The sequence below is a fragment of the Emys orbicularis genome, chromosome 7, assembly GCF_028017835.1.
Source record: "Emys orbicularis isolate rEmyOrb1 chromosome 7, rEmyOrb1.hap1, whole genome shotgun sequence".
NCBI classification, from domain to species: domain Eukaryota; kingdom Metazoa; phylum Chordata; order Testudines; family Emydidae; genus Emys; species Emys orbicularis.
Genome location: NC_088689.1, coordinates 68,146,352 through 68,157,534, shown reverse-complemented (window position 1 = coordinate 68,157,534; position 11,183 = coordinate 68,146,352).

The window sequence follows — 11,183 nt, the reverse complement described above, 5'->3', positions numbered from 1 at the left end:
CAGACTGCCAAGGCAACACAGCTGTCAGAGAGGGAGAGGAGTTCTACTGTGGTGGATGCCCCAGTAGTGGAATCGTAACCTAAGGGCCAGTTGCAAAACCTTTTATGATAGGTGAAAATACCTAAGCCAGAAAGGGCCCAGCTTGATTCTCAGACCCAGGGGCAGTTTGCAGGATGGGAGGTAGAACAAACATCTTGTCTTGTAACATGACCACCTTTGCTCTGGTCTCAGAGACATACTAACAACAGACCTCACTGGACCATTTCCACAGTCCCTATTCAGAGCAGAATGGCTCGTGGATTGAACTGCTGCAAGTCCTGAGGGCCCCTTTACTGTGTCCTGTCGGATTCATTTCCTCTCAACCTGAGTTTAGACCCTTCTCTTTGCTCATTCACAGGCGATAGCCATTTAATGAGCAGAGTGATCTGCAATAGGAGATCTGCCCATCAAACTGAAAAGTAAGCTCCAGAAGACAGTAATTAGGCCAGCCCTTTTGCATAGCTCCAAATGCCGGACACTGAGGAAGAGACAGGAGCAGAACTTGAATACAGTGGAAAAGAAAATGTTAAGATGGGTTCTTGGAGTTACTGGGAGAGCCCATGTTTGGAATGAATGAAATAAGGGAATTGTGAAGGTGGCACCAATTATAAAAAAGCGGAGGGAATCCAAGATTAGATGATTTGGACACGTAAAAAGAAGATCGGAAGAATATACAGGAAACAGGATGTTAAACTTAGAAGTGGAGGGTAAGAGAAGGGTTGCAAGACCCAAAACTAGATGGATGGATGTCATACAAAACGGTTTAATTAGCTGTGAAGTTTCTGTGACTGGCTGTGTGGGTTGGGCAAGAGATGACCTGGGAGAGTCCCAGGGAGGCAAGCAAGGAGATGCATCTAGGGCTCTTGTTTGTCAACATGAATGCTGATGAGAGGATGACAGGTCCTGGGCGTTTCACCACCACAGCTGATAAGGAATCAGTGAGCTCCTTTATTAATCTGTCTCCCCTTCATAGGAAAATCATTTATTCAGCTGTTCTTGAGGAAAATATTTTAAATTCATCTTCCAATAATTGACATTCCCTAGGCTCTAGAAGGGTAAGTATTTCCCGGAAAGGATTCTAGGATCATGTCAGAATGACCTGTTTTATTATTCTTGTCTTCTTCACAATAATGTGTGGATTAAATATGACTCAAACCTTCTGCCAACTATGCAGAAGTGCCAGAATAGTGACTTCAAATCTAAAGCAGGGACTAAGATGAATATGCATTAATAATTCTGAAGCTGGTATTTCCATGACATCGCCCAGAAGACAAGGAATAAATTACTGTAGTTGGTAATGTAGTTATTTAGGAACACACAGAACAGTAGCATGAAAAGGGGTGTTGCTTGAATGGATCACTGCTCTTGGAGAAGCTCCACTGCCAAGAATGTTTCTGAGGGAAGAATCCGCTGCATGTCTATTGCATTTGTCAGGAGCCTATTACTGCGCTCTACAGACACTGCGAACCAGGGCTAGCACCTGAACTCCTCTTCCATTTGCGTGTATGGCTACACAGGGAATGGCCATTATCTGCTTAGCCACTATTTAGCAGTGGCCTAAGGCCAAGGCTTGTCCGCCTCTTTGGCAGAACCCATAGGAACAAACATGCAGGCATCTCCACTTGACTTTCAGACAGGTCTGTCGGGGAGGTTCTGGATGTGCTTGAGGAATTTTGGGGTGTGACCTGTGAGTTGGACCCATGTCCATCTTGCCCAGTAGAGTCCAGTGTCATGCTGTGGGTTCCACTACTTCTGGGGGTGATCCATCCCTCCCTTCAGGAGAGCTGGGTTCCAGCATCATCTGGGCATGGATCCAAAACTGCTTGAAGACGGCCGTTGGCTTTGGTGACCTTTGGAGCAGGCTCCTAAAGAAGTGACTGCTAGTTCCATGCTCCGGAGAATCTCCCCATTCTGACTCTCTCTGCTGGGAGAAGGTCATGGGGGGCAGCCCCTCTGGCAGTAGCAGGAGTCCTGGGAAGGTCCTGGGGTGGGTTTGAGGGGGGGGGTGAGGTTGTACAGGTTCTGTTGGAGTTGTTTGGGGAGGGACTTGATGATATCCTTAAATTCCTGGGTGAATTGTGGTGTGGGATCGTCTTTGAGTTTTTTGAGGTGGGGTCAGAGAATTGGCTGACCTCGTTAATGTAGTCCTCGTGGTTGAGAACTACGATGACACCTCCTTTGTCTGCTGGTGTGGTCATTGTCTGGTGGTTGGATTTCAGGGAGTATATAGCTGTACTCTCAGCAGTGGAGACGTTGAGGTGGATGTGATGTTTGTTAAGGATTTCACAGTCCGTTTTTTCCCCTGCAGCAATCAATGTAACAATCAAGTGTGTGGTTTCGTCCACTGTGAAGTGTCCAGTGAGATGATTCTTTTCTCTTATGACTGTCAAGGGGGGGCGGAGGGAGAGCGTGGTAGTTATGGGGGGTGTCATCATTGTTCAGAAAGAATTCTTTGAGGCAGAGTCAGCGAAAGAATTCTTCTAGCTCGCCACATGTTAGTATGGTGTTAGTTTCTGTGGTGAGTCAGAAGTTCAGTCCCTTGGCAAGTACAGATAATTCAGCTCTCGTTAGGGGTAGTCTTGATAAATTGATGATTCTGTAGCGTCCATGAGATGGGTCTTGGTGCCATAGTTTCTCTCGGAGGTGATGTTCTGTGAGTTTGGAGTTGTTAGAGTTGGTTCCACTTTCAGGTTTTTTTGTTATATATGTGTCGTTTCTTGCAAGAAAGAGAGCCTACATTCTGTCCCTCAACAGCCCCAAAACCTTTCTGTGTTCATGGTGTGAAATATGAGGTTCCCAGTCCAAACAGACCAGGAAAGGGCATTCGGCCTTGTGCAAAGCATAAATCATTTCTTCAAGCTGGGCAGTAATTCTGTGGTACATTGGAGTGTCTGTGTAATTGTTGGGAATATTTTATCTGTGGCAAACCTCTGTCGGCCCACATGATTAACAACAGCCCTTTTCCAGCCACATTTTCCAAGGGAGAGCTGCATGCAAACCTTAAGCAGCCCTTGTTTGGACGGCATGCTATCCCAGTTAGCATGATGGAAATCAGGTTCTGACATCTTCAGTGTTGCTAGTCAGTGCCCACGGCTCTGATCAAGGTTGCAGTAGTGCTGAATTCTACCAAACTGCCTGCAGTCCTTGCTCACCAGGGATTTCTCTGTGAAGGCTGGGTGAAAGCCCTCCAGATGGGCTGTTTTCCCCACTGTGCAACTTGTCCCTCAGATTTGTGTTAAAAAAGGAAGGCCGTTTTGTACAAACATCCTGCAGAATTCCCAAAGTAACGGGAGCTTTAAACCTGCCCTCTGGTAGGCAGCTTCTGAGCATGATTCCTGGATTGCTCAGGGGCTTAGGTGGGAGATTTGATGTCTGGACACTCTGCGTAAGCTCGAAAGCTTGTCCCTCTCACCAACAGCAGTTGATCCAATAAAAGATATTACCCTACCCACCTAGTCTCTCTGGACACCTAGAGGGAGGCAGCAGGGTGCATGCCCAGGGACAGAAACATAGGCACCAAGGGAACTTCTACCCTGAAAATGTAGGTGCCGAGCAAGTTTAGGCACCTACAGAGTTCAGGAAGAGTTTTGTGGGTGCAGCGGAGCCTAAAACTGGGACGTAGGTGCCTAAACCCCAGACTTAGGCACCTGAGTTTGGGGTTTAGGCACCCAAGTATCTTTGTGAATCCACCCATTGTTTCTCTGCACAAGTTTCTGAGAACTCTCAGATTTCGGTGCGTTAAAAGGGGCTGATTTTTGGCTCATCTGGACCCACAAGGCATGGAGCCGTGGTGGCATAATTCTGGGCACAGTGACTGATAAAGCAGATAGCAGTGTGGGGTTCATTGGCAGGGAGGTACATAATTAGAGGCTGGGGAAGACTATGACCGAGAGGCATTGACGAGATTGAGACAGTTTACCTTGGCAAAGGAGCAAATAAGAGGGGACGCAATTAAAGGCTACAAGATAACAAGTAGTCTAGAGAAGGGAGATCGGGAGTTTCTGTTCCCGTCTCATAACACAAGGACAAGGGGGCAATCAACGACATTAAAAGATGGGAAATTCAAAACCAAGTACAGGAAATATTTTTTCACACAATGCACAAGAGACATGTGGGACTCTCTGCCACAAGATACCATTAAAGCCCAAAGCTACCACGGTATGACATTTCTGTGGGTTTTTGTACCTTTCCATGAAGCAGCCAGCACTGCTCAGCATCAGAGCCTAAACTGGATGGACCCTGGGCTGATGAGATCTGGCAGTGCCTCGATTACAATTAGCTCCTGTGACTGGAGCAATTGGGATTTAGTGAAACATTCCCCATGGTCGGTGTGTACCAGCTGGGCTTGCAATGGGTGTGACAGAGCTCTGGGAATGCCACGATGCCCTGACCCTCAGGAATCTGCATGCACTCTCTCCTTGCTTCAGAAGAGGTCACACTTCAGGGTCCTTCTGAGGTATGTGGCCTGGTGAACCTGTTCAGTCTCCTGCATTTCCTGAGCTCCAGCTGGACAGATGACTTTTGGCTTTAACTGACGCTTTGTGGAAAGAAAAAAGCAAATGTAAATCGATGGCTCATTAGTAGCTGAGCAGCTGCTCCCATTCTGTCTTGTACTCGCTCACAATAAAGTGTGATTCACCTTCATTCTGTTGGCATTCACCATGCCATTGCCAATACTGCCCATTGCCCTGGGGGATGAAGATTGTAGCTCTTTGCAAATTGTCAGATTTATTGTGGATTGTGCTTGTCGTGTTGAAGGTGTGTGTTGGGATGAGAGATGCTAAGATTTTACTAGCATCCTTACATCACTAAATAGTCCATTGTGAGTCAGGATTATATGCCCACTGACTTCGGCCTGCTTTGCTCTAGAAACCACAGCACAAAGATCTATTCAAACAGAAAAACAGGAACCCAAAGCAAAGCCACGTGGACACCGGAAACTGAAAATAAACGTGGCTCTCAGGATGCCCAGGACTGGGAGTCAGCTTGTCACCCCGCTGCCTCCAGCAAGAGGAAGAATGAATTGTGCTTAACTCGGTGTCAGCTCCCTGACATCACCAGCCTGGTGCCCACCCAAACAATTTCCTCTGCGTTGTGCCAGCCCTCAGGTTAACACTTCACAGGTTAACAATAGGTGCACCTCAGTCCCCAAGCCCCCTTGAATCCTTTCCCTGTGATATCTGGCCCATCACTGGCTACTCACAGAAACACCAGGTTTGCTGTCCCCATGGGGACAGTGTACACACCAACTTCTTTGATTCAACTGAGGATCAGCTCGTATATAACATCACAGCACTGAGATAGGATCATAGGACTGGAAGGGGCCTCGAGAAGTCTTCTAGTCCAGTCCCCTGCACTCATGGCAGGGCTAAGTATTATCTAGACCATGACCATCCCTGACAGGTATTTGTCTAACCTGCTCTTAAAAACCTCCAGTGATGGAGATTACACAACCTCCCTAGGCAATTTATTCCAATGCTTAACCACCCTGACAGTTACAAAGTTTTTCCTAATGTCCAACCTAAACCTCCCTCGCTGCAATTTAAGCCCATTGCTTCTTGTCCTATCCTCAGAGTTTTCTAGACCTTTAATCAGTTTTGTTGCTCTCCTCTGGACTTTCTCCAATTTGTCCACATCTTTCCTGAAATGTGGCACCCAGAACTGTACACAATACTCCAGTTGAGGCCGTATCAGTGCAGAAGAATTACTTCTTGTCTCTTGCTTACAACACTCCTGCTAATACATCCCAGAATGATGTTCACTTTTTTTGCAACAGCGTTACACCGTTGACTCATATTTAGCTTGTGATCCACTCTGACTCCCAGATCCCCTTCCGCAGTACTCCTTTTTATGCAGTCATTTCCCATTTTGTATGTGTGCAACTGATTGTTCCTTCCTAAGTGGAGTACTTTGCATTTGTCCTTATTGAATTTCATCCTATTTATTTCACACCATTTCTCCAGTTTGTCCAGATCATTTTGAATTTTAATCCTATCCTCCAAAGCACTTGCAACCCCTCCCAGCTTGATATCATCCACAAACTTTAAAAGTGTACTCTCTGTGCCATTATCTAAATCATTGATGAAGACACTGAACAGAACCAGACCCAGAACTGATATCTGTGGGACCCCACTTGATATGCCCTTCCAGCTTGACTGTGAACCACTGATAACTACTCTCTGGGAATGGTTTTCCAACCAGTTATGCATCCACTTTATCATGGCTCCATTTAGGTTGTATTTCCCTAGTTTTGTTTACAAGAAGATCATGCGGGACAGTATCAGAAGCCTTACTGAAGTCAAGATATACCACATCTACCACTTCACCCATCCACAAGGCTTGTTACTCTGTCAAAGAAAGCTTATTACGTTGGTCTGACACAATTTGTTCTTGACAAATCCATGCTGACTGTTACTTATCACCTTATTATCTTCTAGGTGTCTGCAAATTGATTGCTTAATTATTTGCTCCGTTATCTTTCCAAGTACTGAAGTTAAGTTGACTAGTCTGTAATTCTCTGGGTTGTCCTTATTCCCCTTTTAATGGATTGGCTCTGTATTTGCCCTTTTCCAGTCCTCTAGAATCTCTCCTGTCATCCATGACTTTTTCAAAGATAATCGCTAATGGCTCAGATGTCTCACATTCTTGCTTCTGCAGTGATGTCATGGACACACAGGAGGATGGGAGAGCGGGGAGGACAGGCAGCTCTGTCCCTGTGCCCTGGTGACTGCCTCCCAGCTGCTGCACAGATGGTACAGGTAGCTCTGTGATGGGAAGATGCACTTTGATTTCTGGTGTCCATCTTACTTCCCCTGCCGTGGGTTAGCACCTGGACAACATTTCTGGTTCCTGTTACCAGTCCTTCTCCCCGCTTAGGCAGGGCTGCTTGCTCTGCTTACGCCCAATGTCCCAAAGATACCCCCACCTGGAAAACAGCACCTCTAAATACATCCCAGAGGGGTGTAGCCAGCCATCCCTGTCCCCACACTTGGCCAATCAAGTATGAGTCCCATATCCCAAACACAGACTTTTATTTTCATGTTTCCAAGAGTTGTCAGTTGCTAAAAGCCATTGGGTGTCACCTCACCAGTTCTCTTGGCTCAGATAAATTTGGGCTTATTTTTACAAACATTCTTCCTTGACTGTGACTTTGGGTGACAGTGACTTTTTGCCACCTTTTACCTGCTTAATTTTAGCAAAGTCCCAGGTCAGACTGTCGGCCTGGATCGAATAGGTTCCGTGTCAGATCCCAGCTCTTTGGGGTTTGTTCATGTCATGAGGGATCTGGGCTCCATGGAATTCGAAGCACTTTGAACATTTGGAACCCCTGATTTGTGCGTTCCCTCAGCAGCTCTGGCCCTGTACCTGCCATTCCCTAGGGCCAATGGGTCGCAAGCGAACGGGCTTTGTCATTGCCGGTCTGGTGAGCATGAAAGGACACGTCTTTCACCTTTACCGATCAGATCATCCACAGCTGTGTGCACCTGACTGGGTAACCAGACCGCTGTCCTTGTGGTGGACGAAGCACTCACTGCAGCCAGCGTGATTGTCTCAGCCGTGCAGACAGCAGGCTTGCCTGCAACACCGAGTTCTGTCTGCTTCTTGTCTGACAGGTGGCAGCACATGACTCAATGAAAGTGTATCTTGCGACTCCCACATGCCATCCTGCCTTGCCACAGACAATCTGCTTGAGGTATCAGCAACTAGCATGTCCTTTCCTGGTGTGTGTCTGAGCACCGCACCGTATTTCTGTAGGCTTTACAGCATTCTTAGGAGCCCTGGGAGTTGATGATGCCATGGGAGTTTTGTGACCCTCTCCAGAGGCTGATGACTGTCCCTGCCCACCAGATACACACCAGTGGAAGCATTCATGACCCAACCAGTTGCTTTTTGGATCGGTGCCTAGTTTATTTCTGTATATGTGATAGACTTGGATGCATGAACCACTGACTTCCCTTGCTGAGGTGAACCAGCCCCAAGTCCTTGCTTGGATACATCCATCTGAACTGCTCCCTCTGTTTTTATACCACAGGATACAAATGTGCCAGCACTGGCAATGAAGAGCTTCATCCAGGGGCAGTGAGAGCTTTGCTGGGCAGCCCGGTGACCCTCTGACTTTTTCCTTATAAGATCTCGAAGAGGAGCCCAAACTGCTGCATGGTGTGGCACAAACTCACCAATAAGTTGCCTTCCCTAGCAGCTTTGCTACCTCAGCACACTGGCTGTTGGCTTCACCTCAGCTCCTGCTGCTACTTTTGCAGGGTTGGTCTGGAAACTCCCAGCTAAGAGGATGTGATTCAGATACTTCACGCCAGTTGTTCTTATGACGCTTTAACCTGGATTTAGGTTGACCCCTCTTCCCTATATCTCTGGAGCATGGTACACAACTTGGCATCATGTTCTTCATCAGCAGCTGCAGACCCCACTCTATCATCGCTATGGCTCCCGGCATAGGCTTGGTACATTTCCTTTTGAAAGACTCTTTGGGCAGAATGAATACCAAGGAGTAACCAGCGGAGGTACTAAATGTGGCCACCATTGTCCTTCCATGTCCGGTATCCAGGTCTGGCATTCAGGACACTGACACTAGACTCTAGCCAATTGTCATAGCCCAGATGTAGGCATCTGATGATGCTTTCATGTGACTGCCTTGTTCATGTCTCACAGACCGAGACGCAGCTGCAGCTCTCCTGTGCATGGCCTCTTCTCTAACACCACAGAGTTCACCCACTCCACAGGATCATCTTCTTCCTTTGTTAGCCACTTGGTAACCTCAAAATCCCTTTCTCCATTTGGCCTTGCAGTGTAATGAGTGTAATTACATACACACACCCACTCTCAAAGAGCCCCTTTCCCCCAGGAGGCTGCAGGTCATAGGCTAGCATGGCAAAGGCAGCATGTGCCCACCAGGTCTATGCTGGCACAAGGTATGCCATGTTCCCTGTGCTTCCTCATAGGCCCATCTAGTCTCCTCCTGCATGGCCCATGCAGAGAAGTGCAGCCAGTAACTTGTGCTCCAGAGGGGTCCCAGTGTCCTCAGGAACAGTACACCTGCCCTCAGGAGACGGGGCCTTCCCAAGCCAGGCCTGGTCATGCTCAGGCTCTGCAAGGCTCGCGAGGTAGTTACAGTAGATGTATATTGCACAAACCCCAGGGATGTGCTTTGACAAAGACGCAGTCCTAGGCAAAAATCAGATCTGGGCCAGGTTCCAACCTTAAACACACCCACAACTTGGATTAAGGGTCTTGGTCCTTTGGACACTGGGGCTGGGACAGTCACTGTTTATAGTATGTCTGTACAGTGTCCGGCACAGTGGGGCTCACCCTGGCTCTTAGGCGCCCCACAAAAAATGGTAAATGACAATAATAATAAATAATAATAATAACTTATCCCGGCCCATCTTTTCCAGACCGTACCATTCATGGGCTCTGTCCTGAGAGATGGCTGGGATGGTTCTGTTACTCCACACCACCATTCTGCCTTGCTGTAAATCCCTCCTTCTGCGACAGATGCTCACAGCTGCCCAGTGCCCTGGCTTCCCAGTCAGAGAAGGGAGAGGAAATATTGTGTAGTTTAGTATCTTCATTTCCTCTTGGTGCTCCTCATGGTTTGAGAGAGGGGTTGCTCTGGGTTAGGGAACTCTGTGACCTCTCTCCGACACCAGGCAGCTTTCTCCAAATCCTCATGGGGCCAGCAACATAGAGATTTAATTTCCCCAGGGTTCTCCTTGTTTTGGGGTGGATATTTCCACTCTCGAGTGTAATGGGGAGTGAGGATGGTTTTTTTGAAAGAGAGCAGCATCAGTCTGTAAATGTTTTCACCAACTGCACTTCGACATTTGTCAGTGAGTCAGACTCGGCCCATGTTACTGACCACAGTGACATTTCAAAGAGGCATTTTTGAACGATTTAATTGAATTATAGTATTAGCATAATAAGGCTTGGAGTAATTCCCTGATACAGCTGTTCCTGGACTGTAATATGCTTATGTAATGGGAAATTGTAAAAAACCTGCAATTCCCCCCCTCTGTCCCCTCCTCCTTTTCAGAGTAAATTGATGTCAGGCTGTTGGTATGCAGATACAAAGAGAGAGCTTTTTTCCTTTACTGAAAAACTGACAGCATTAGAAAATAGGTCAGTTCAAGCAGACAATAAAATAGATCATAAAAGTTAGGTAATTATAGCACTGTAATGGTATGGTCTCGGCCAATCAGAGTGGGGTTACTGACCAATGACTATGCCAGGATTTCAGCAATATGCAATTGTCTGTCCTGATTGGCTGAGGCTGGGCTGAGTTGCATACATCCCTCAATAAAACTGTCCCTATACAATGGCTGAGAAATGAAGGTTCTCACCTTTGCCCAGTGTTCTTATGTGGCCTCTGCACTGTCACGCTCTTAAGAGGCACCAAAAGGGCAGCTTGGGCTGGTGGGACCGTCTAGCTGCAGTGCCTGGTGGAGTGCTCATGCACCCACGCTCCTGTCCTCAGGGCTCCAGAAGTCCTGAAGGCCAGGCTATAAAAGGGGGCATGGTGCTGTGGCCGCCTCACGTCTTTCCACCTCCTCCTCAGGACCAAAGGTGAAATTAGGACTCCGAGGCAGAGGGGAATGTGGGCAGGCAGTGGGAATGTGCAGCGTCCATGTGAAGATCTCTGCTTACAGGTGAGTAACCTTCATTTCTTCTTTGAGATGCCTCTGCACATTCCACTCTGGGGAGCTTGGCAAGCAGTTCTCCTCGCTCTGCAGGGTGGGACATGAAGACCTAGTTAGACAAGGGGTTCACTCACCACAGGTGGCGCCTCCTTGTGGCTGCTCTGAGGATCGACTCTGTCCTCTCCCTCTCTGGGACTCAGCGTGCTCCCTCTTTGTGAACTGGCCTTCCAGCCGGGTCACTATGCAAATTTTCCCTTTCTGGGGTATCAAAATCCTGCAGGATGCGCCATCCGAGGTCATCTTAGTTCCACTGACCTGAGTGTGCCACTTCCCCAGTGGCTGGTCTGGGAACCTGGGCCTGCCCACTCCTTCGGGTTCCAACCCAGGGACGACCCACAACATTTTGGCACCTGAGGCAGGGAGCTCAAATGACACCCCCATGCCCCTTCGCTTGGGCCAAAACTTTGAAAGGTCTCAATTCTGCCTTCTTCC